The sequence below is a fragment of the Acomys russatus genome, chromosome 30, assembly GCF_903995435.1.
Source record: "Acomys russatus chromosome 30, mAcoRus1.1, whole genome shotgun sequence".
Taxonomy (NCBI): domain Eukaryota; kingdom Metazoa; phylum Chordata; class Mammalia; order Rodentia; family Muridae; genus Acomys; species Acomys russatus.
This window is the reverse complement of record NC_067166.1, coordinates 15,518,725-15,544,808: the sequence shown is the minus strand read 5'-3', so window position 1 is coordinate 15,544,808 and position 26,084 is coordinate 15,518,725. Positions and strand designations below refer to the sequence as shown.

Below are 26,084 nucleotides of genomic sequence, written 5' to 3'. Positions count from 1 at the left end.
AGAGTCAAGCATCCACTTTACCACAGAAGACGTAGCAACAACATAAATTCCTAGAATTTTATCCTTGTTCTTCAAAGAAATGCAAAGAGGTACCATTACCCACCCACACAAGAGCTTTAAAAAAAGACTGATAAGAATAAATGCTAAAAAAAAAAAAAAAAAAAAAAAAAAAAAAAAAAAAGAATAAATGCTAGCATGTACCTGGAACACCCAGAATTCCCACACTGTTGTTGGTAGAAATATGATAAAATTGTGTTGGAAAATAGGAAATTCTTACAAATTTAAGTATATGTTTCTCTCCAAAGAGAAATAAAAGCACATGCCCATACAACAACTTATGAAAATATCTGTAGTAAATCTAGTTACAGTAATATCATAATAGTCAGCAACTTGAAAAAAACCTAAATGTCCATCAGCAAAATGTGACTAAGTCATATGTCGGGGTATTTACCTCTCAGTAATAATAAAGTACTACAGGTTAAATGAACATTTACAATCGTTCTGAGTCAAAGAAGCAAACAGAAAAGGGGAAGGCAGGGCTAATTCACACAACATTCAACTCAGCCATAGTACCGAAGGCAGCTGCATGTTAACTAGCGCACCATGGAGGAGGGAGAAGGAGCACAGGGTGCTGTGAAGACGCTGCTCCTGTGGTGGTGCTCTCACCGGCACGCACATCTGTATGAAATCCTAATTGTAAAAGATGGATAAGAAGGAGTGTCACAGCACCTTATCCACGGATATAAACAAGACATTTAGTTCTAAAGACAATGGGAAATTACACCTGAGAAAACCACATGGGATCAGACAAGCCATTAATTGCGGACTTTGAAATGAGGGTGTAAATTCATGTCTATTCAGGAATTTAAATCACTGAGTCTCATGAGAAGAAACTGTTCGAGTTACTGAGGGAAGCTGTTGGCGCACAGCCTAGCAGCGGTTCCCAGCCTTCCTGGTGCTGCAGCCTTTAATACAGTTCCTCATGTTGTGGTGACGCTGAAACCACAAAAGTATTTCATTGCTACTTCTTAACTGTAATTTTGCTACTGTTTTGAATCATAATGTAGATATCTGCTATGCAAGGATATCTGATCCATGAAATGCCGCAACCCAGATTGAGAGCTCCTGACCTAGAGGGTCACAGGTGAAGCTAACTAGAAGCACTAGTTCATGAGCTGCAATCTACCAGTCTACAGCAAACTGTGAAATATATCTTTTAAAAAATCCACTCACACCAGGTATGGTGGCTCACTCTTTTAATCCCAGTACTCAGGAGGCAGAGGCAGGTGGATCACTTTAAGTTCCAGGCCAGCCTGTGGTCTACAAAACAAGCCCAGGACAGCCAGGACTACAAAAGAAACCCTGTCTCAAAAAAACAAAAATTCCACTCACACGGCTCCTTCATACAACACATCCAACAAGCAAATGAAAACCCCCAGAAGAGGGGCCAGTGAGATGCTCAGCGGGTAAAGGCACCAACAGCAAGCCTGGCAACCTGCATTCACTCATTGGGAGCCACATGGCATAAGGAAAGAACCAACTCCTACATGTTCCCTGACTTCCACATGCACACTCTGACAAACACACATGCCCAAACACAAAATAAGTGAAAATATAATTTTAAAAAAAGAAAGAAAACATCCAAAAGACCCTCCTAAGATGACACTTAAACACCAATCTGTGGAGCCTTAGCACTTCAGATACACGGCCTTCTTACTTGAGGCTTAAAACACTACAAAGTCATACTAAACATACTCAGCCAGCACCTACCAGGAACAAATGAGGGGCTGGAGAGGTGCCTCAGTGGGTTAGAGACTGGCTGCTCTTGCAGAGGACCAGGGTTTGGTTCCCAGCACCCACACAGAAGCTTGAAAACATTCGTTAACTCCAGTTCCAAGGGATGTGGCACCCAGCTCTGGTCTTCAGGGCAACAGGCATACAAACTGCGCACTTTCATACATGCAGGCAAAACACTCCTGGCATTGTGATGGCCGTCCTTGGTCGACACCTTGACTACCTCTGGAATCAACTAAAACCCAGAAAGCTGTTAGGGACTTTTTCTTAATTAAAGTATTTGAAATGGAAAGACACGGACCTTCTAATGTGAGAAAAGCCACCTCCAATCGGGCCACACCTTCTGCTGGCAGCCTATATAAAGGACACAGAAGAGATTCCTTTTCACTCTAGGCCTGCTTGCTCTGGCCTAGCTAGCAAGGCCACTGCTTCACTGGCATTAGAGCCCACTTCCTCAGGATTCTGGGGATACTGAACACCAGCTGAGACGCCCAGCCTCGTGGACTAACAACTACTGGATTCTTGGACCTTCTGTTGGTAGACATTGTTGGACTTTCTAGACCACAGCCTGTAAGCCATTCTAATAAATCCCTTTCTAACTATATACAGACTCATTCTGTACGTTCTGTTCCCCTAGAGAACCCTGACTAACACTTAAGTCTTTAAAAAATAACAAAAAAGAAAAACTGGCTAGGGCTGGGAATGAAGCTTAGTGTTGCAGCTGCAGTCACCAGTAACACGACTACTAAAGACTAGATAACTGGCTCGTGTCCCCGCCCCCGTTCACACTGAAGTTAAGCCGTGTGCAGACAGCCTTTGTTGAGAATGTGGGGTGGGCCCTATGCCAATCATGACTATCTTTTAAGAAGGGATGAGGATAAGAGCACACACAGCGAGGAGTGACCAGGCAGGGACACAGCCCACCAGAAGACAAAGGCCTCAAAGACAAAGCTGCTGATATCTTGATCTGCCACTTTCAAAATCTATGAAGTTTCTATTGGTTATGCATGAAGTTGTGTTATGGCAACCTAGGCAAATTAATATAGGGTTTAAATGTTTTTTTTAAAAAAAGGCTAAGCCATACTTTTATTTTCCCCCAGAAAGAATATTATGAAAAAAGTTTACCTTTACTTTTATAATAGTGACCACTGCAGGAGACAACAATAACAAAACCAAAACCTATAGTAATTAAAACATCCAATTAAAATATAACCAGTGCTTTTATGTTAATTAAATATTAGAAATAGCTATGTATAAGAACTGCTAGGCTGGGGAGATGGCTCAGTGGGTAAAGGCATCATACACACAAGCCTAATAGCCAGAGTTCAAGACCCAGAGCCTACTTAAAAAGCTGGCAGCAATGGCATGCATCTATAATCCTAGCCTGTGGGCCAACCATCCTGGAGCATACAGCACATCTGCACGAACTAGAGAGGCCTGGCCTCAACGAGGTGGAAGGTAACTGACCTCCATATGCACCCTCTGGAACACTGCCTGCCCCCAAACACACAGACAAAAACTAACTGGGGCTGGAGAGATACTTTTGCAGTTAAGAACATTTGCTTTTCTTCTACAAGACAGAGATTCCATTCCAAGAACCCACAAGGTGGCTCTGGCTCATAACCATCTCTAATTCCAGTTCCAAGAGATCCGATCCTCTCTTCCGACCTCTGAGGGCACCAGGCTCACACACAATATACTTACATGCATGCAAGACTAACATTCATACATAAATAAAATAAGTACAACTAAAATATTTTAAGAGAAAAACCTGTCTCTGAAGACATACAACCACTAAGTATGAAAATGCTGCAAACTCTCACTGTAGTAAACCTAGAATCCCGTCTTACAACATCTCAGTCTCTTTAATGCTGAAAGACAACAGGAAGCAGTGGGGCAAGTAGGGCAGGTGGGGCAGGTGGGGCAAGTGGGGCAGGTGGGGCAGGTAGGGTGGGTGGGGCAGGAGAGGTGGGTGAGACGGGTGGGGTGGGTGAGACGGGTGGGGGCAGGTGGGATAAGTGGGACGGGGAAGGGGGATAACAATGGCACTACAAGGAAACTTGTCCTTCTACTTGGTCCATTTTCCCATTTTATGTCATGATATTTGTCTAAGTGAAAACAGTAAAATCTAAAAGAAAACTTTTAAATTATATCCAGGTTAAGAAAACAAAATGGAATTTGATAGAAACTTAATAAGAAGAAATAATCAGACACCCAAATGCTAGAAAAAGAAAAGAGCTTTCTCCTATCTCCTTTCCTTTTCCCTAAGAATGTTCCAGAACTCTCCTCCCAGTGTTACCTGGAGAGAAAAATGAACAACGAGAAAGAGTGAAATATCAATTTTAGGACCTGTCAACCTCTCACCCAGGCATCACCTTGTTCAGTCCTAATGGGAACCTGGCTGGTTCTTCTTCCGCTCAGGCAGACAAGGCCTCTATTAGCCACCCTGTGTCCTGACCTGTTCTCTCAAACTAAAAGCTAGAGAACAAGATCCAGATATTAAAGGCAAAGGTTTGGTTCTTGTTTAACAAAAAAGACAGTCGTCAAGGCAAATACTGATGCCTTTTGTGTTGCCCCAGGAAAGGACTAACAACTCTGAGGTCCAAGGGAGGAAATAATGCCCAGGCCCTGCTCAATGCAGTGCCCAACTTCCCACCCTTGTCACATGACCTCCCAGACAGTCACTGTAATTACTGGCCCCTTCCCTACTCCCCTTCACTTGTCACCAGAGCAGGAAGACCCAGAAGCGCTGACACCTTCCAGTTCATGTGCATGGGCTCCTCTTGCTCCTGTGTCTCCGCCTCCATGATATATATGCAAATGACCAGCAGCATGTGCTACTATATGACCCTTAGAAATTAAGAAATGCTTATAATTTCAAGATGCCTGTTTTGAAATGGTATTGAACTAGCAGCATTTGAAACCCTGCTAAAAAGCTGTACCTGTTTCACATGCATACTTCTTTTTTATTTACCTGCCTCTTCACTTACTAATAACCTGCAATATTAGGGAACCAACTTTATTTTTACATAAGTGACATCTTGTGGTGTTAAATGGTATAACCTTTCCTGTCTCATTCAAAATAAGCTTTAAAGTTTCAAGGAACAGGAACATCACTGAAAAACTAAAGCGAGCCTTATTGTGACCAGGAAGTGTGTTTGTATTCTACCAAAATAAACTGGAATATGGGCCAAAGCAACAAGACCAGTCTCGCAGAACAACCTGCGAGGTGGAAGTGTGTTTGTAGAGTATTAATGGCCTTTCTCCTTCATGAAGCTAAAGTCCAGAACTCAGTATAACGCCCTGCCCTCCTCCTTCTCCACTCCTTGTCAAGGCAATATAAATTGAGAGGAAACTGAAGCCAAGTGGCCAGTGCTCATTAGTGCCACTCAAAGTGTTTTCTGAGAAAGTCTAGTACCAGCTACATACAGACACTCAGAGTACACACACTTGGAAACTTGGAAGAGCAATTTGACAGTATAATTTTATGTTTATTGAATCTAATAAAAGGGTAGTATTTTACATGCTTTTTCCACTGTATTTTTCTAGTAATTTATTTTTATTACATTTTATAGGAGTATTCATCCATGACAGATTGAATTTTTTCAAAGAAAGAAAAGCTTTTCAGCAGTTTGAGACAGAGCATCACACAACTGTCTTGTTGGCCTTACTGTGGTGTCACTTATAACAAGATTCTCCAATTCTAAGACCGTGTACTTTGTTCAATTCTCAAACATGAGCACAGTCCTGCAATCACTACATCATCCACAGGACAGTCTCTCCATCTTGGCAGCCCTCCACAGCTAGGCTTTCTCACACTCCTGACCAGTCTCCAACACCCTGACCTTGTCTTTTCTAGACCTGCACGTCAGCAGAGACGAAAACAGCAACCAGCATTTTGTGTGTGCCCTTGGCAACATAGAGTAAGTTACCCTTCTACGACAGAGTCTATGTATCTATCAACAGCTTCTCTCAATAATCCTCAGTCAGGTTTTAGCTATCATGAATCTCTGAGTAAGTTTAATGTTTACTTATTTCAGAGGACTAGTTTTGAGACAGTCTCAGCACACAGACAAGGCTGGCCTGGAACTCAAGATCTTCATGCCTCTGCTGAACTAGTGCTGGGACTGCACGCTTGCAGGACTGCAGGGGCTGCATCACTGTGCTGAGCTTGTCTGTGTTTTGAAATAAGCATCATGTGTATTTATAGGGTACCATGCAATATTTGACATACAGATACACTACATGTTCAAATCAGGGTAAGGACATCTACCTCCTTGAATACTTTTTACGGTATGTGTACGTACATGCAACCTTCAGGAGGTGGCTCTCCTTCTCCCCTTCAGCTCCCTGGGCTTGCCCTTTGAGCATTTGCTGTGTTGAAAACATTCCACGTCTTTTCCCTAGGTCTTCTGAAATACGCACTAGTACTCACTGCGCAGTCACCGTGCACCTCAAAGCAGTTCAAGAACTGTGCAACGCAAAGACAACACCTGAGACTTAAATCTAAAACTCAGGGTGTGGCACAAGTGCTGAGGGACAGTGACTTCCATCAGAGGTGTAGCCCCAATAGGAGCTATCAAAATCTGGGGGGAGGCGGAGAACGATACATTTTCCAAGACTGCCAGAAAACTCTCAACCCTGGGCTTTGAGAAATTCCTGACAGGAAGACGAACTCCTGATAACAAATGACCAGTGTGAATGGACTTGCAGAAAAGGGCAGGAACCACAACCGGACGCAGTGCTGACGCGAGACTGCTGGCCTTCCTGACAAGCTGTGTAACAGTGCCAGGGCTTCAGTCTGCCCACACTGCCCCTGGATCCGCAGAGCCCCACACAGCTTTAGGCATGTGTCGGTCACTCACAACACACAAAAACGTAAAAAAACAAACTACAACTACAACTGCCCTTTACCATCCAGTCACCCACCATGGCCTTTAACAGGAGAAACCAAAATCACCCCAGGAGAGACAGTCTTCTCTACAGACTATTTACAGGACTACAGGGAGTATATGGTATAGGCGCTCCTTCAACCCTTGCTAAGCTTTCCCCCTGACTTTTTATTAAACTTCTCCCCAACAGGACAACAATCTCTGAATTTAAAAAGCCAGTGTAGAATGTCATGAATACCTTCAGGCTATTCCTCTAGGTTGAGACAAATAAGCACTACTCTTCTGTCCCGCAGTGCCTGCTCCTTTATGTCCCATTGGCACTGGTGACATATAAAAGGAAAACAGGGTGGGAGGGGAGAGATCCCTCATGAGATTTCATTCTAATAAATAAGAAAGATAAATGCACTTCAGAAGCAAATTATAAGTCATAAGGCAACACATGAAGGAAATGAAACATAAGGACAGACTGAAAAAGATAACAAAGGGAGCCACTCAACAAAGGAAAGGAACCTGTGAGCAAGGTCTTTGCAAGTGAGGAGTGTTGGCTTCGCAGTGGGAGCAGGAGAGGCACACTGCTGGAGAAAGGCACAAGGTGAAGCTTCCCGCCCACCCAGGGATGCCCTGGCCTCTTCAAACCACAGAAGAGCCACACAGACAGGACGGCGCTAGAGGTAAGAGAAGAAGACAGTCACTGGAAAGACAGCATAAAGCCTGAAACTAATGTAGTTATTTCAAAGTGGTCGGCTGACACTGAAGACAGTGTGCAACAGAAAAATTTGTTTTTTAAAAAAATTACATTATTCTTGGGTTGTATTTTTTTCAGACTCACCAAAGGCTTTATCCTAAATACCCAGAATTTGATCAAAACTTGAGATGGGGACAGAGGGAAAATGACAGAAACTAAATGGTCAAGGGAGATGGGGGGGTGGGGTGGGGAGAACAGCGTAGAAACAAATTTATGACAGATGCTTAATACCAGAGTCACCAAATAGGAATTTTAAAATATGGTCACAAATCATAACTGAAAGATGGACAAAATAGATAATACAATAAAGCCAGAAGAAAATAAACAAAATAATCAAAAGAATATTCAGAACTGAAAAAATACAGGATCTGAAATTAAAAGCCCTCTGGGCAGGTTTAACACCAGACTAGGAACTGAAGCCAGGGTCCAGGGAAAACTTGCGAATTAAAGCTCAGAGTCAAGGATAGGAAACAGTGCAGATGTGTTTTATGTCATCAAATCACCTAACAGCCCTAATTAGAGCCAAAAGCAAAGATGGGAAATCAAAGTACAAAAATACCCGAAGAAGCTGTACCAAACTGAGAAAAGCCTCTAAGCCACATACTCTAAAAATCTTAGGAAAAGGGGGAAAGATAAAGTCACACCAAGCGGAGCAGTCAAATGACAGATCAATGAGAAACCCACCTTAAAAGCATGCAAAATTAAGCACATTAGCTTAAGACAGAGGTCTGCAAACCTCTCTCTAAAGGGACAAGTAATCAATATTGTGGGCATTGATAGTCACACAATCACTGATTTAACTACTCATCTCTACTACAGCAAGAAACAGAGAGAGAATGGGCAACAGGGCATAGCTAAGTAATGGGGCATGGCTAAGACCCAGTGAGACTGGTACAGATGGGCAGGTCTTCCATAACGCTGATGGCCAACTTCAAAAAGGACTTTATATCAAGGCTAGAAGATAAGGGAATGAGTTAGAGAGCTAGTATAGGAAAAAATAGGAACATAATTCTAGACGTACTAAAATATATATTTAATTTGGTGTGAAAAAAGAGCTAGTTATGGGGATTTGGCATAACTATCTGGAAGGTAATGGCAAAACCCATCATAACCTAATAATACTCAATAAACTCTGACTTACAAGTCTATCTCTAAAAACTTTTCCTGTAAGCAGATTAACTTACACCAGTATGTATACAAAAAGGTATGCTGCAGAACTGCTTATGCTTGACAACAGTGAAATCAATCAAATGCCCTTTAAGAACAGAGCAAGTGAGCTCAAGGAATACTTGTTTCATATGATGATATGGAAAGATCTCCAAAATATATTAAGTAAAAGGAAGATACAAAAAGAATGCTGCGTCTGTCTGCATAAGAGCCTTTGACTTTTTTCTTATGAAAAAATGTGTAAGAACTTGTTCGCTATGGTTAACTGTCACAGTGTGAGAATGAAAGTGACATGTCATGTGTCTATAACATATAACTAACTCAGCCCCTGGGTTTTCTGTACCTTATCACTTTATTTGGCTGTCATATTCAGAGACAAAGTCTGGATGGAGTGAGTGTGTGTGGCTGGTATTATTCTCACGTAACCAGTAAAGAAACCTGCACAGAAAACAAACTGTGGAAGAGCCTGACCTCACCCAACTCTCATTAGCACAGCATCATAGAACTGGGATTGGTGAAGCACGGAATTAAACAGAGCTTCTTTCCAACCCAGCACTGTAAAGAACCACACAAGCAGTATAAACTCTGCAGCTAACAGCGTTACACGACGTCCTTGCTAATCACATTCTACCAGAAGACACACACATGCATTTTTTTTCTTTTAAACTCTACATTTCATACAAAGGAACCATAGTAAACACTTACTGTAATTATTCTCAGTGGCAGTCTAAAGTGTCTGTGTTTTAATCCTGTGTGAGTCAAAGTACATTTTATTTTCACTGATAGTACTTGGGCCGTATTTGGTTAACATTAGCTCATGTAGATTCATCAGCTCAAAACTGATTAGTATTACAGAATAGTGTATTCCATCCAAACAATTCATCTTTGCTGGCTCCCACGCCTCACTGCCACTGGCATGCCACCATGATAATGGGCATGGTGCCACAGTAACAGATGGGTATAAGCACAGACATGCCAAGCAGTCAGTTGGTGCATCTAGTCTGAGTATTAGTATTCACTCTTCCTCCAAGAAATTCATAAACTCTATGAGGGTAAATATAAGTTTTCTTCAACTGCATTAGTAAGCTATGCCAACTCAAAGCTAGATTAATTTTAAAACTCTTTTTTTAAAGCAAACATGTTTCCAAGGCCACAGAAGGCAAGTTTCCCATCTGATGCGTTGTTGGATCAGCCTTCTGTGTCGGGAACTGGGGATATCAATATGTAATCCTCTACTTGAGACAAACTCCTCCCAGAGCCCTTGAAAATGTATGTTTCTAAAACTCAGCACAGTGACACCGTCAAGCTGGACAAGCTCTAGGGAGCTGCAATATGTGTGTTCTTACATTATTGTACCCTTAGGAGACACTGGGCTCCAAGATCTGGGGCAGGAATGGACAACACCAAACCGGGAGTGGTGTGGTACATGCCTGTAATTCCAGCACTCCTGGAGGCGGGAGCGTCAGAGGCCCAGACATCCCAGGGCAGCCTGGGCCCGTCTCAAAAAAAACAAGGGTAGGGGGGCGGTGCAGTTATGAAATGGCAAAACCAATATTTTTGTTTTTGCTGTGTGTTTTTAAAGTCATGTGGTCCCTCTTAAGTCCCCGATGAAGGTTTCATATGGAGATCTAAAAACAACAAAAAGGCCCTAGCCCTACTTGACAGAAATATAAGTTATTTTATATTATTTTGGTTTTTTTAAGGCAAGCCTTCTTTATGTAGTCCTGACTATACTAGAATTCACTCTGTAGACCAGGTTGGCCTCAAACTCAGATCTACTTGGCCTTTGCCTCCCAGTGCTGGGATTAAAGGCGTGCACACCACCACCTAGCAACCAAAATATAATCTTAAAATTGTAAATTACTGAGGTTTACATGATAGACTTTTCTATGTACTGAAGATGGATGCTTATCTCTGTCTTTTTTAATTTTTAACTTTCCTTATTATTAGTGTGGGGGGCATGCCTTGGTGCATGTGGTAGGTCAGAGGACAACTCTGAAGTCTGTTCTCTCCTTCCTCCTTTGTAAGGGGTTACGGGTAACTGAACTCAGTTGTCAGTCTTGCAAAATTAGGCTGCAAATGTCTTTAACCACTCAGCTAAGGGGTGAGCAACAGAGGCTGGGGCTTCTGGCCAAGATGGCCGTAACTTAGACCTTAAGATGAGGACCAGGAAAGGATAAAGGGTATTCCAGAAAAAAATAAGGGAAGCCAGAACACTTTTGACAGTAACTGGGCTTATCTGGATAAAAAGAAGGCTCGAGGGGTGATGCGACAGTTGAAGGAGGCTGCACTTGAGCGGCCATCTTAAGAGCAAGGTTATAAGAAGTGATTCTGCAGAGATGCTCTGGGGTCCCTTAGGCCACTGAAAGATAACACTCTCTGAGGCCGTGCTCTCACACCTGGAAAGATAAGCACATGCTTGTTCTGAAAACTGCACAGGGGAAGTGGCCCTGAATTTTCAGGGACAAATGTAAAAGCCACAGCCTTCCAAAGTACAAGGAACAGGCCCCATGATTTCAAATAACACGGAATTAGTTCACTATCCTGGAAAGAAACCTTTGTACAATCAAAACTGGAGTCAAAAGAGAAGAAATAGTTGCAAGTACACAGTACCCTAAAGATGCGAAGGCATGATTCATAAAGAGGAGACCTAAGAGTATCTGGACGTGAAAGCAATGGGGTGCATGTGGTATGCTGTCACCCACAAAAGGACAGACACAAATCCAGAAAGGGTTTCTGGCTGAGTAGCTGATGTCCACAGTACTAGTGACCAGAGGTTCAGTGAGTTGAGAGGGGCAGAGACTCCCACAGTCATGTCTGGCTGGGGATGGAACTTAGTGGCAGAGCCCTGCGAGCACGCACAGAGCGCTGGTTCACTCCCCAGAGGGAGTAACATGTAGGACATCTGGGCAGACAGACTAATTCTTGAGGTATATAAACGGAAGGGCCAACGATTATTGAAAAAAAAATACTAAGTAAGACTGGGCATGGTGACACACACCTTTTATCCTAGCATTGGGAGACAGAGCAGATGGATCTCTCCGATTGAAACCAGCCTGGTCTACACAAAAACTTCCAGTCTAGCCAGAGCTATGTAGTGAGGCCCTAGTTCAAGAAATGATATAAGCAATCGTTATTACTGGTAGAACACTGGCTCACATCTCCAAGCTGAGAGCAGAGGCTACGGAATGAGAGGTATGGTGGCATAGAGAGGCAGAGAGAAAAAGATAATAACTGCTGCATTGCTGCCAACAACTACACACACGCAAATGTCTGTTCCCAGCTTTAATGTAAGGGAGGGAGGTATTCAATTGCTTATAACATGTACATGGCTTTAAATTGTAGTGCAGAAAAGGAAATAGAAACTCCAATAGAGGCAAGAGAAGCTCAGTGCCCCAAAGTGCTGCTGCGCAGTTCCACAAACTCACTAGCTGCACACTATAAATTATGCTCTAAGTTTTCTAACTGGCCCAGAGCCCTGACCGTCCCTGGCTTTGTCATCTGCCATTCCTCCACTCAGCTCAGACACTTAAGTCAGTGGCTGCTCTAGGGACTCCACCTTCAGCTGAAAAGCCCATCTCAGATCCTGTTTTCTAACTGCCTAGGCCTCCTCATCTTAAGTTTCAGTGGGCCACTTCCACAGTGAACACCCAAAGCTGCTCAATCTCTCAACATTAAATCCTGTGACTTTTAAAATCAGTCTTTTACTTATCCTTGCAGCAGTCTCAATCAGTATTCCTCCTGTAGAAATTTCTAGATCCCCAAATCATTTTTCCCTACTACTTTTTCCCATTCCAGCCTGTATACTGTGTTTTTAATCTAGCATCTTTCTGTTCCAATTTCCTAAACTTTTTGTCCAAACTGACATTCATAGCTGCCATTTAAGAGAACCTCAGTCCATGCTATGAACCATGAATGAGCACTGCTGACATAAACATGCTCTATCTTCGTCACCAGGAGACGTGTTTGCTCAGTCACAGGCCTCCCACTGTCTTACCAACTCTCCACTTCCTGGTTTTCTCCTGCTACCCCGCCTCTACTTCTCACATGACCTAACCATCTTCCTTCTAACTTGCAGACTCTGAATCCATGCTGTCCTCCTCTGCTGTTCCCTGAGCCTCTCTCTTACACTCCCTGCCCTCCTCTGCTGTCTCCTGCTCACCACACAGGCATCATCTATGCTTTCTCCAAAAAGGCATCCACGATTCTGTGTCTTCCTACAGTCGCCATACTTTCTCTGTCCTGGAAGCCAAATGACCTGAAGACAGAGTCATCTTTTACTCACTTCTCACTCTCTGTCCATCTACTGCACTCCAATATTCTCACCACCACCAGGGCCACTGACAAAGGCCTGGGCCGCTAAATCAAGTCAACACAGTTCCTGACCTCACTGTCCTTCACTATCCCCAACAGCTGGCTCTGCTGCCCAAGGACCTTCTAGAAACATTTTCCATTTCTGCTGGAAGTTCTCTTTTTCATGCTTCTCCCTGCCCCCCCTTTCCAGGGTTTCTCTGTGTAGCCCCAAGACCAGGCTGGCCTGGAACTCACAGAGATCTGCCTGCCTCTGCCTCCTGAGTGCTGGGTTTAAAGGTGTGCGCCACCACACCTGGCTCAGAAGTTCTCTTCTTTGAGAAACGAGCTTGAGAGACTGCCTCAAAGCAACAGAATGCCTGCAAGTAAACTGGAAGGTTGGCTAGGTACGCGGCTCCGGACTATAGCTCTTGGCCCAGCAAACACACAAACATGGGACTTATTGTTTACTTTTGTATGGTCACGTTAGTTATTCCAAATGCTATGATTCAGGGAAAAAAACAGTAGTAAAAAAACTTAGTCATAATTTGAAAACTAAAAAAGCAAAGCAATGGTTAATGTGAAAAATTAATGATGATTTTCTAATCATAAGCTGAAAAAGGACAAAACAATTTTTTTGTTTTGTTTTTCGAGATAAGATTTCTCTGTGCAGCCTTGACTGTCCTAGACTTGCTTTGTAGACCAGGCTGGCCTCGAACTCACAGCGATCCGCGCCTGCTTCTGCTTCCCAAGTGCTGGTATTAAAGGCATGCGCCACCACTGCACAGTGACAAAACAATTTTTTAAAGAACTCAGTGGGGCTGGAAAGATGGCTCAGTGGTTGAGAGCACTGGCTGCTCTTCCAAAAGTCCTGAGTTCAATTCCCAGCAACCACATGGTGGCTCACAACCATCTATAATGTGATCTGATGCCCTATTCTGGCATGCAGCTATATAGGCAAGCAGAGCACTGTCTACATAATAATAAATAAATAAATCTTAAAAAGAAAAAAAAATTCTGGGTCTTAATGGTGTCACAACGATGATAATTACTTATTATACATCGTGCAAGAATAGTAACTGCATACAGCTATTAGTAAATACTAACAGTTTATGTTTAACAGTCTATATTTAACAGTTGGTTGGACCACTTTGCCCTCACAACTCTTCAAAGTAAAGGTTCTACTGCTACCTTCATTCTCATTTCCTACCCAAGGAGTTCAGGGCCAAGAGTGGTCAAGTAGTCTGGCCGGGACACTAACCTCTCTGGGACAGGCTTTCACTCCAGGTAGACTGACCCAAGCAGGCATAGCTGAGCAGCATGTTCTCCTGCCTCAAAATGTCTCAACAAGTCAAGTATCTGTCATCTTTCTCTTTCAGAAGAAGGTTTGGCCTTCATGGTAAATCTTAAATATAATGCACTAATTGTGGAGGGGGGCGGTCAACTTCCACAGCTTTCCAAACTGCTTTCCAAGTGAGCACCAATTCTTCCTTCTCCTCAATGTTGGCATTACTAAGATCCACAGTGGCCTTTCAAGTACCACACACTGCCTATTCAGTGTGTCCAACATCATTATCAAATGGTAACCAGCAGATGCCTATGACCAGCCAGGTGTGAGGCTACATCTACCATCTCACTGCTTTGGGGTGTTTTATTTTGGTTTGGTTTGGTTTTTTGGTGGTGGTGGTAGTTTTTCAAGACAGGGTTTCCCTGTGTAGCTCTGGCTGTCCTGGACTCTCTTTGCAGACTAGGCTGGTCTCGAACTCACAAGATCCGCCTGCCTCTTCCTCCCAAGTGCTAGGATTAAAGGCGTGCACCTGCCTGGCATCCAATCTGTCTGTTTAAAGGATGTTCATCTATCAGTTCAAACTCAAGAAATCCAAAACAGAACTCAACATCTCCCTTCCTCACTCCAAATTTGCTGTATTTGTTTTCCCAGCATCATCCAACAGCACCATTCTCACGCTGGTCCAATTTAATACCCCAAGTGTTTCTAAAACAAATCTCATTAAATTCCTAACTCTTCTACTTAGAATTCCTTCCCAGGTCCTTACTGTGCAAACTTTCCTGACAAAGTCCAAAAAGCTCAGCACAGAGTGCCACACGGTCTGCACAGAGGCTGCAGTCACCTACTCCTCACATGCTTCATTTTCCCCCAGCTCTGGGCTCTGCTCACGCTGAACTTTCTCCCGTTCCCAGTGAGCTCTAAATCACTGCCCATAAACCAAAAGTACTCCTTAGATGTTCTGTCATAAAAGAGATGTCTGCCACTACCCAATGATGCTGCCACTCATGGACCTTCTAGAAACATTTTCCATTTACGCTGGAAGTTCTCTTTTGTTTGGTTGGTTGGTTTGTTGTTTGGTTGGTTTTTCAAGACAGGGTTTCCCTGTGTAGCTCTGGCTATACTGGACTCACTTTGTAGACCACGCTGGCCTTGAACTCACAGAGATACACCTATCTCTGTCGCCTCAGTGCTAGGATTAAAGGCCTATGCCACCACCCTCACCCCTATTTTAGGTCTTAGTAAATGGGGTCATCCCACTCCTTACCTCAAACTCCACAGTGGCATTCCTTCTCTCTCTGGGCAAAAATCCTGTCTTTACAAGGCCTTTTACAAGCTGGTGCCCATCTGTACCCTAAATCTTACCTCTTCTCATCTCATCTTGTTTTTTGGTTTTTTGTTTGTTTTGTTTTGTTTTTTGTTTGTCTGTTTGTTTTTTGAGACAAAGTTTCTCTGTGTAACAGCTCTGGCTGTCCTGGAACTCACTGTGTAGACCAGGCTGGCCTCGAACTCACAGAGATCTGCCTGCCTCTGCCTCCCAAGTGCTGGGATTAAAGGCATGCGCCACCACCGCCCGGCTTTCTTATCTCATCTTAAACTAATTTATTTACTTTGTTTACTCCAGCCACACTGGCCTCTCTTGATCCTTGAATGGGTAAGAAATGTTCCTGCCTTGAAGCCTAAGCAATTGTTATGCCTTGTGACTGAACAGACACCCACATGTCAATTCCTCATCTCCTTCATGTATATGCTCCTGGAATTTCTCCTGGCTCTGCTTTGGTAACTCCATTCCAAGCCCACTCTACACTACCCTTTCCTCCCGCTTCTCCGGCTGTCTTTGTCATCAGACGGCCTCACAGTGACTGCCTAGTGCACATCCTTTCTGGTAGAAACATAAACTGCAGGATCACACGGTATTCACAGCTTATTCCTTAGCATCAAGAACCGCAGCTGGAGCCAGAGCAATGGCTTAGAGAGTAAAGACTCATAAACCACCAAGCCTTCCAATCTGCATTTGATCCCTGCGACCATTTGGTGAAAGGAGAGAACCAGTCCCCAAAAGCTGTTCACTGATCCCAACATGAAATGGAACATACTTAGAGGCACATGCACCTTCACATACATACATCTATACATACGTACATACGCACATGCATACACACATAAACATGCATACATACACACATGTATACTTACATACACACATGTGCAACCATACATATGCACACACATGCATGCATATACACATACACACATGTATACATATACACATACATACATACACAGACACACACACACAGAGGGGGGTAGACAGAGAGAGAAACACACAAAGTAAGAAGAGAGGGAAGAAGTGGGCAAGAGAAGGAAGAATATTTGTAAAGAGCAATGCCTAACATGCAGACCACATTCTTATGTGTTAAACCAATAAATGACTCCTAAAACTTGTTATTGAAATAACTGACACTTTGCAGTTAAGCATGTTCTAAATACACACTCTACGTAAAGCTCTCCAAGGGCTTTGCTTGGCAGAATAAACTCCAAAACCCTGAGTTATGAAGCCCTGCACAATCTGGCCCCACCTTGCACTCAACTCCACACCATTCTGCCCTCATGTGCTAGTTTCTTCCCCATCCTTCATGGGGAACCATGGTGGGTTGGGAACCATGGGTGGGTTAGGAACGATGGATTGGGCACCATGGGTGGGTTAGGAACCATGGGTGGGTTAGGAACCATGGGTTGGAAACCATGGGTGGGTTGGGAACCGTGGGTGGGTTAGGAACCATGGGTTGGGAACCATGGGTGGGTTGGGAACCATGGGTTGGGAACCATGGGTTAGGAACCATGGGTGGGTTGGAAACCATGGGTGGGTTAGGAACCATGGGTGGGTTAGGAGCCATGGGTGGGTTAGGAGCCATGGGTGGGTTAGGAACCATGGGTGGGTTAGGAACCATGGGTGGGTTAGGAACCATGGGTGGGTTAGGAACCATGGGTGGGTTAGGAACCATGGGTTGGGAACCATGGGTGGGTTGGGAACCATAGGTTGGGAACCAACCTCCTTTACAGTCTCCCCCTCGTTCGGCCCCCATGCCAACTCACTCTGCTTAAGTAGTAGACGCTGGTGTTCTGACTAGGACATCAGCTCCTATCAGCAATACAAACAGTCAGCCCATTAGTGAGCAGGCACTGGCTACAAACTACCTATCTTGTGTGGATCTGTGGACTTGCTCCAGCTGATATGCTAAATGTCTTCCCTAAATACAACCAGCACTGCTCATAATATGAAATACAGGAAATCATTTCCTCCCTGATTATTCTACTTTGGGCTCTTCACTTTAAATTTTCAATTTGGACTGGGGGCAATTTGTTTTTGTCAGGGGTTCATTTATATACACAAGTGTGATGCTGTCATATTATTTTACCATGACACATTTGTCATTCTGTGAGTGTAACTTTAATGCAGTTTAAAAAAAAAAACATTTCAGGAGCCATCTGCCTGCTTTTTATTGTTGCTGTTTACAATCAGCCCTTCCAAGGAATAATGCTGGAAGCTACAAGCTTTTCCTAAGATAACAGTATCTCACAGCCAAGCCAGAAGTGTAAGGACTCGGATTTCTAGAAATTTCGGTGGTCTTAAAGTAGCCTATGTCAAAGGGTGAGCAGTTTCCTGAGCGGCTGAGTATCTGCTGAAGTATAAAGTCAGAACTGACTCTTCTCCGAGAACGAGCCCAAGTGAAGCAAAAGAAAGGAAAGCGCTAGAGGAGCAAGACCCTGCTTGCAGGCACGCTGCATCAGGCCTCACTCATCACACTTAGTTTAAGATGCATTTCAAAAGTTAAATCATATTAATAAATGGCATTCAGTAGGTACAACACACCAAAAAGGCCAGAATTCTAACACAATTTAACAGGAATTATATGCCTAGATTAGTGTCCACAGGAGAAGCAGGATGGGTGGGCGTCTAGCTCCCAGCAGACAACAAGCTTAACATGTACAAGACGCTGTATTGGATCACAGCACCAAGACAAAAGAAACACAAAGAAATGCATATGGAATAATCCCAAATTGTAATAAAATATGCCTTTGAAGAGGATAAGACTTAAAATCTTGATTGATGTGGCAATTCTAAGTTAATGGAACCTAACACAGTCAAGACAAAAGCAGTGCCATGAAGAAAATGGCTGTTCCAAAACTATTTCAGGTGGTAAGTTGCCTTCTGTACAGGGGCCACAGAACAAGGCACACCACCCTCTCCTTAAAAGGTGCACAGGATCAAACCATGAGCTTAGCTCTTACACCTGCAACCATAAAGAAGCATTAAATAAAAAATAACAACCCAATGGGCTGGAGAGATGGCTCAGAGGCTGAGAGCCCTGGCTGCTCTCCCAAAGAATGCTACGCACAAAATCTACCACTGAGCAATCGCCAGCCATCCTGCATGTGAGTGTGTGGGTGTGATTCTGTGTGTGATGTTTGCACAAGTGTGCAGGTGTCCACAGTAGGCAAAACAAGGTGTCAAATAGCTGAAGCTCGCATTACAGGCAGTTGTGAGCCACCACGTGGGCACTGGGAACTGAACTGCAGTCCTCTACAGGAGCAGCCAGGGCTCTCAACTGCCAGTCATTTCTCTCCCCAAGCCTTCACTTCGGAACAGCACTGGCTAATCAGACAGTAAGTGTTAATACAATCAGAATCCCTGAACAGAGTAAAAGACCCGAAAATACCTGTCAGGCAAAATTATGAACCAAAAAAATCCTTTCCTGATCCACTTCACATAAATCAGGTCATTTACTACTACAATGTGTGAGAGATTCTCTATGTCAGTAGACCCTTAGGGGCTCGCATGCCAGATACCCTGCATATCAGAAATTTACAGTACAATTCATAACAGCAGCAAAACTAAGGGTATGAAGTAGCAACGAAATAATGTTATGGTTGGGATCACAACATGCGGAACTTTATTAAGGGCCACGGCATTAGGAGAGTTGAGAACCACTGCCATAGGCAAATGTTCAACAAGTATTAAATGGGTTTCCAGAATCCCAAACACACAGAACTATTGAACAAAGTAAAAATATCAGCCAGAAATACCAGAGTAAGAAGACCAAGCTCTCACAACCGCAACCATGAAGAAGCATTAAATAAAAAATAAAAACACAAGAGGCTAGAGACATAGCTCAGTGGTTAAGAGCACTGGCTGCTCTTCCAAAGGTCCTGAGTTCAATTCCCAGCAACCACATGGTGGCTCACAACTACCTATAATGAGATCTGGTGCCCTCTTCTGGTATGCAGGCCTACATGTAGGCAAAACATGGTGTATATAATAAATCTTTTAAAAATAAATAATAAAAAATAAAAACACGATACCGATCCTAATAAAACTAAACATCAATGGAAACTGAAACAGTCGCATAAACACATTTACAGCCTCATACAGTAATACCTTGTAAGCTATGTTAAAAATAATGTTTTACTATTAGTGAAGTACTGACACCTAGAACTGGATTAATTTGAAAAATGTACTTATGGACGTCCTCTATTAGACTGTCTCCTTTGGTGCGTGTCTACTGACTTTTTTTTTTTTCCAAAACAGGGTTTCTCTGTGTAACAGCTCTGGCTGTCCTGGAACTCGCTCTGTAGTCCAGGCTGGCCTGGAAGTCATGGAGATCCACCTGCCTCTGCCTCCCAAGTGCTGGGATTAAAGCCGTGCACTACCACAGCCCAGCCCTGACTTCTTTTGTTTTTTTAATAATATATTTTATTAATTTATTCATATTACATCTTAATTGTTATCCCATCCCTTGTTATCCTCCCATTTCTCCCTCCCTCCCATTTTCCCCTTACTCCCCTCCCCTATGACTGTGACTGAGGGAGACCTCCTCCCCCTGTATATGCTCATTGGGTATCAAGTCTCTTCTTGGTAGGCTGCTATCCTTCCTATGAGTGCCACCAGGCCTCCGACTTCTTGAAAGGCAGGAAAAATGGCAGAGATAAAGTGAGACCTGTGACAACTTCATACAGACCAAGTATGTGTGGATCTCCCCCCTCGGCGGCAGTGAGAAGCACTGGGATTAAAGAGGGGGTGAAGGTATGCCCAGGGTTGACACCATAAAGCTGATAATGCAATGAAAATGCACTTAATGTAATACCCACTTCAGAAAACCGTGCAGCCTGCAGCCCTTCCGCAGGCTCTAAACATGCTCTGTGGGCATAAAGTAACAAGTCCATTCCACCCCAGGAAAGGGTTACACTGTCACCTTTCAATGTAGTTCAGTAGGTGATGGACTGCTAATCCCTGGTCACTAACCTTTAACTATTAAATGCAAGGGCCTCTGCGACCTTCATTCTCCTGCCCTCAGTCTGCACTTTGCTGATTCTTGGATTCAGCAGCAAATGCCTTTTATCTCTACTGCCCAACTTCTAAGAAACTCTCCCTGGGTGGCTCAAACATCCCTGTACCTTCTTATCTGCTGCCCAGAACCCTGAGGTCCACACTGCGCTCATCTGAGCATGGACCCTTCCCTGCTGCTCTCCTGACTTCTACACTCTTGGTCTAAGTTACTCCCACTCTCATCCATGCTGCACAAGTCTCCTCAGAGCTTAGGCTCCAGCACCACCACTTCAACGAAGCGCTCAACAGTTTCTCGTAAGTTAGTTTAGATTCCAGCTTAGAAATCACCTTCTTCTGGGCACAGTGGCTCATGCTTGTAACCCTAGCACTAAAGGGAGGTTGAGAGACAAAAAAAAAAAAAAAAAAAAATGGCTGCTTCACATTTGAGGCTAATCTGCTCTACATACTATGAGTTCCAGGCCAGCCTGAACAGTGGAAGATGATAAGTCAAAAAAAGAGAAAAAAACAAAACGAAAACAAAAACAAAAAAGGATAGACAGACAAAAGAAGCAAAAAAAAAAAAAAAAGGAAGAGGGAGGGAAAGAAGGAAACAGGGAAGAGAAGGAAGCGAGGGAAGAAGGGAAGAGGAGAGAGCTTTCCTCCAAACAGTCTGACAAGGATCTCCCAGAACAGGCAAGTATTAATCACACCCTTTCTAGAAACAAGGAAACTGAAATTTGAGGAACTCAACCAAGCTGAACAAGAAAGTGCTGCTGTCAATGGAAAAAAGCAGTGGCTGGACCCTGGTCTTCTGCCTCCTGACATGCTCTGAAACACCACAGTGCTCTCACAGGGAAGGACGTGGGAACCCCTCATATGATTCCTGGCATCATGCGTTTGCAATCACTGCTTCTGCGGAACTGAGAGAGGGCAAGCATGGAGCTGGATGACTACCAGACTAGAGTTCTAGTACCCTGTGGCAGCTTGAGTGACAATGGCCCCCAGAGCTCAAATGTGTAAATGCTTGGTCCCAGTTACTGCTACTGTTTGGGAAGGCTTAGCAGGAGTGGTCTGGTTGAAGTGTGGCTTTGTTGGAAGACATACTTCTTAGAGTGGGCTTGGAGGTTTCAAAAGCCCACTCCACGCCCAGTCTTGCTCCCTCTGCCTGCTGCCTGCCCATCAGAATGGAAAGCTCTCTCCAGTGCCATGCCTGTGTGCACCATGATAATGCACTCACCCTCTGAAACTGTAAGCAAGCTCCCAATTAAATGCTTTCCTTTATGAGAGTTGCCTTGGTCATGGTGTCTCCTTAAACAACAGAACAGTAATAAAGACATCCCATAGAACAGTGAGCCAATTATAATTCTCAGTGAACTAGGTAAAAGTTGTGACAAAGAAGTGACGAGCCAAAAATGCTAAACAAAGAAATATGGAGACAAAATTGCTAATTTACCCTGGTTTGATCAGTACATAATGTATACACATGTTGAAATACCACAACGACCATCATAAATATATACAATTACTACATGGTAATAAAAATATTTAAATCATGGCTTAAATTTTGTAATGAGATACACAAAAGGAACTCAAAAGAATCAGAAAATTGACTAGTCATATGTTTCATCTAGAAATTACTTTGAAATTAAATGCTTAAGCCAGAAAAAAAAATGGAAATTATTTCTTTACACATACACCCAAATGGACTAAGATAAGGAAGGTTCATTTTCTTTTTTTATGATAAAGAAAAATAACTTAGAAGATAACCAAAAGCAATGAAAGTATGTACTATTCCAAAATAAAATAAGTTCTTTGCCTTTTTTTTTTTTCTTTTTTTCTTTTTCTTTTTTGGTTTTTGGTTTTTTTTAAGACAGGGTTTCTCTGTCTTGGACTCATTTGTAGACAAGGCTGACCTCAAACTCACATCAATCCACCTGCCTTGAGTGCTAGGCAGTGCACCACCACGCCTGGCAGTTCTTTACATTTAAAAGTAAAGACATGAAAAACCATAAGGCCAATAAACTAACACATTAGGATGATTAACAAAACTATATGATCCTTGCTAATTCTGGGTTTGTTTGAAGGGTGAGAAGGGTTAAAATAAGATTCTGGAAACAGGGCTGGAGAGAGAGCTCAGCAGTTAAGAGCACCAATTGCTCTTCTAAAAAGGACCAGGGTTCAATTCCCAGCAACCACCTGGCAGCTCATAACTGCCTGTAACATACATGCAGACAAAACACCAATGCACAAAAAATAAAAATAAGTAAACTATCCCAGCCCTCAAGAGGCAGAAGCAGGCGGATCGCTGTGAGTTTGAATCCAGCCTGATCCACAAAGCCATTCCAGGACTGCCAAAGCTACACAGAAAAAGCCTGTCTCGAAAACCGAAACAAAAAACAAAAATAATTAGTTAATTACTTATTTAATTAAAAGATTCTGGAACAAAAATCAGTAACTGACTAGGAAAAGATCAGACATCCTTGGAACATGAGTGAAGTACTGGAGAGCACACTGCAGAGGACGTGGGGAACAGGGGCACCCCACTCACAGTCACAGCCACACAGGCAGCTTCAGAGGATGTCTAGTCACCCAGACACCTAATCCAAGATGTCTTAGACTAGGGATGGCTCAAGCAGTGAAGAGCAGCTGAGTGTGTCTCCCAGTACCCACATCAGGCAGCTCACAACCATGTGTAAACTCCAATCCCAGGTCATCTGATGCCCTCTTCTGGCCTCCTGATCACCTACACTTACACGCACATACTCAACAGAAACACACACATTCATAGACACGTAAATAAAAATAAAATGAATCTTTAAAACAAACGCTTCGTGTCTGGCTGCTGAAGGCTTTAATGAGATAACTATCTACATGGTCTCAAGGTACCTTCTACAAATAGATGGGGGGGGGGGGTAAAATAATAATGATATAGTTAAGAGACCAGAAAAGCCCTTAACTAGAAAAATTAGGATGACTGGGTATCCTGTGTTTCTAACCATAACAGCTGGAAGACATGTTACTTATAGCGGTGCTCTAATCAGGGCCATACAATCCAAACCTAACAATGACAGGACATCAGCAAATCCCAGTGGATTAGCATGCTATAAAATAATCGGCTGGTATAAACATACCAAGGGGTCATGTGAGATGAAGAAGAGCTAAGAAGTCATTGATGGAGAACTAAAGGGTTACAATCACTACATGAAACACTGTGTGACAGTAGACTGGATCCTGTACTAACGAAAAACATGCTAGAAGAAGAAAAAAGGGCACTATTGGAACAAAGGGCAAATTTAGATTGTATAGTCTCCTGTAACAACATCAAGCTTCTTGACCATATCTGTAACCATGATTGCACAAGAGACTGTTTTTATTACCAAAAACATATACTAAGGTTTTAAGGGTAAAGGGCATGATTTAAACAACTTAATCTCCATGGTTCAGAAGATAACAATATACTTTACGTGACATGTGTGTACATGTAAGTGTGTGTGTAAATGGGAAAGGCAAGGAATAAGGAGGGAGGGGAGGGGAGGGGAGAGGACGGGAGGGGACGGGAGGGGATGGGAGGGGCAAAGGAGCAAGTGAGCAGCACTCTTGCTTTGATTGGTGATTCTGGACTAGAGAGACAGCTCAGTGGTTAAGACCACATGCCAATCTCACAGAGGACCCAAGTTTGGTTCCTAGCACCATATTAAGTAGCTCACAACAGTCTGTTAACATGAGTTCCAGAAGGATATAACGCCTTCTTCTGGCCTCTGAGGGTACTGCACAAACCCACACACCAAGACATCTAACTAAAAGGTTAAATTGTAATTGGTGATTCTACATAAAGCATTCTACATATAGAATGCTAGGGGTGGTGGGGGTGGGGGAACTGAAATGACTTTAAAGTAAAAACAAACAAACAAAAAGAACAGAAGCTATTTCAAAGTAATCCATTAAAAAGTAGAGGGAAAGAGCCAGGTATGGAGGGTCATGCCTGAAAATCCAAGCATTCAAGAGTCTAAGACAGAAAGGTTACAAGTTTGAGGCCAGCCTGGGCTACATAGTAAGATCCTGTCTCAAAAGACTTGAAAAACAAAAAACGAAATCTTTTCATGGCAGGGTTTCTCTGTGTAGCCATGGCTATCAAGCTGGCTTGGAACTCAGAGATCCACCGCCTACCTCTTCCTTGACAATTTATTTACTTGTTTGTTTTGTTTTGTTTTGTTTAGAGACAGGGTTCCTCTGTGTAGCCTTGGCTGTCCTGGACTTGCTTTGTAGATGTAGACCAGGCTGGCCTCAAACTCAGAGATCCGCTTGCCTCTGCCTCCCAAGTGCTGGGTTTAAAGACATATGCCACCATGCCTGGCAACTTTTTAAAATGAGAACTCAGGAGAGATTAAGTGGCCACTTCTAGAACAGGAGTCTGTGTGTTCCTACACAATTAGCTCCATCAGAATCCAGTTCAATAGCCAAAATGTTTCAACTCCTGAAAGCTTCAAGGTTATATAATATCTATGGCTACTAATCAGAGTTTTAAACCTTTGATGAGCCGTATGTGCTCCCTAATTAAAATAGCATAGATTTTAAGTAGTTAGTAACATATCAAAATACATTAAAGATAGAACTGAGATTACAATATCTGGGTTCAAATTTGGACAACTTTGTGACTATGGGCAAATTAACCACTAGACTCCAATGTCCTCACCCATAAAATGGAATCAGAGAAATACCTAGTAACAGTCCAAGAGGGCCTCAGGACTGGGAACAGCTCGGTGGCAGAGGAGTTGCCTAGGCAAGCCCAGTGTGCAGACACACAGTGACTGTGGTAATTCTGAGGACCCAAGTGTACAAGCTCTCAATGTTAGCTCATTTTAACTCAACAGTAACTTCAAGAACACTATGAAGCCACACGCTCTTCCCAAATCAGGCCCATACTTGATATCATCTAAAAGTAAAGCACGCCTTAAATGCTCACAGGTCAGGAAAGCAGATTCTGTAACAAGTCACATGCAAACTCAACAACTGAAACATTTTGCTGAGAAAAATGTGGCTTTACCAGAAATTTGTTGGGGCCGGCGTGGTGGTACACGCCATTAACCCCAGCACTTAGGAGGAAGAGGCAGGTGGATCGCTGTGAGTTTCCAGGCCAGCCTGGCCTACAAAGTGAGCCCAGGACAGCCAAGGCTACACAGAGAAATTCTGTCTCGGGGAAGAAGAAGAAGAGGAGGAGGAGGAGGAAGAAGAGGAGGAGGAGGAGGAGGAGGAGGAAGAAGAGGAGGAGAGGAGGAGGAGGAGGAGGAGGAGGAGGAGGAGGAGGAAGAAGAAGAAGAGACGAAGTGAAGAAGAAGAAGAAGAAGAAGAAGAAGAGAAGAAGAAGAAGAAGAAGAAACGTGTTAGATCAGTCACCTAAATGCACACAAAGACAGATAAGATCAATTATTTTTTTAAACTTTCCTATCCTGGAAATAATGAACACAAAGACAATTAATATGTTATATACAAGATATGAGTCAATACAGTCACGTTTTAACCTCAGTTTCAGCTATTAACACTTTATAGTCTACCCAATCGTATAAAAAAATTTTAATTACAAAG

The 26,084-nt window shown here is 43.2% G+C and overlaps 1 protein-coding gene across 1 annotated transcript in view; it reads right to left on the bottom strand.

Annotated features, from left to right (window-relative positions):
* The window catches only part of Ap3b1 (adaptor related protein complex 3 subunit beta 1), a 202,242-nt gene that overhangs the window by 174,565 nt on the left and 1,593 nt on the right, over positions 1-26,084 (bottom strand). The window lies entirely within an intron of this gene.